We start from the raw sequence: 900 nt of genomic DNA on the forward strand, positions 1-900 counted from the left end.
ATATATATATGAATGACCTATTTTATTTCCGTTGTATAATTAAGCTTATTTCTACATTAGTCATATTTCGTATTAATAGTACTAAAAGTAGTCTTATTATTTCATATTATTTAGTACTAAAATGTGCCAAGTTTATAGCATATTGAGATTATTCTTGATTCACTGCTTAAACACATAAATAAATCATTACCCCTGATTGCATTTTAAGATATGTCCCGTTTAAATTTGTTAACACTTAGCTGCCTTTATACATATCTTTCCCTACATCCCAGCTATATATGAAAGCATTTTACATAATTCATTGTAATTTATTCTTATTTTATTTGCAATTAATTTATTTATATATTTTCCCCCTTACATAATGTTTATTTTCTTAATATTATCTTTACCCCCTAAAGCATGTTTCATTGCATATTTACTTCCGGTTTATTTAACGGAATGCAGTATGTCAGAATTTTTTAATTTTTTAAAAATTCTTACTTAATAGTTTATTATTATTGTTTTTTTTTTACCTTAAAGGCTTGAAATAAATTCTCTTAAGGGATGAACGGATATAGTTTGTATTTTGATATTTTCTCTCTCTTCTTTTCTGTCTTTAAGACATATAATATATACTACCATCTCCCCCTATGTTAGATTAAATCCTTCTATTACCGGCTCTTTTTGTATATATGCTATCAGTTAACGGTTTTATAGCCGTTTCCCCAACATGTATTTCTAATCGGTATATCTTTACTACTTCTAAAGAGATTCATCTTAAAATGATTTTAATTTTATAAAGATTTCTGAATCGAAACAGCTGTCAGAGATGTTGTCATATTTTATAATTAAAAAATAATTTTATTAATTCCCTATCCATTTCTCCTTATTCTTTATATATGTGTGTGTGTGTGTGTGTGT

This window comes from Octopus bimaculoides, chromosome 16 (assembly GCF_001194135.2).
Source record: "Octopus bimaculoides isolate UCB-OBI-ISO-001 chromosome 16, ASM119413v2, whole genome shotgun sequence".
NCBI lineage: Eukaryota > Metazoa > Mollusca > Cephalopoda > Octopoda > Octopodidae > Octopus > Octopus bimaculoides.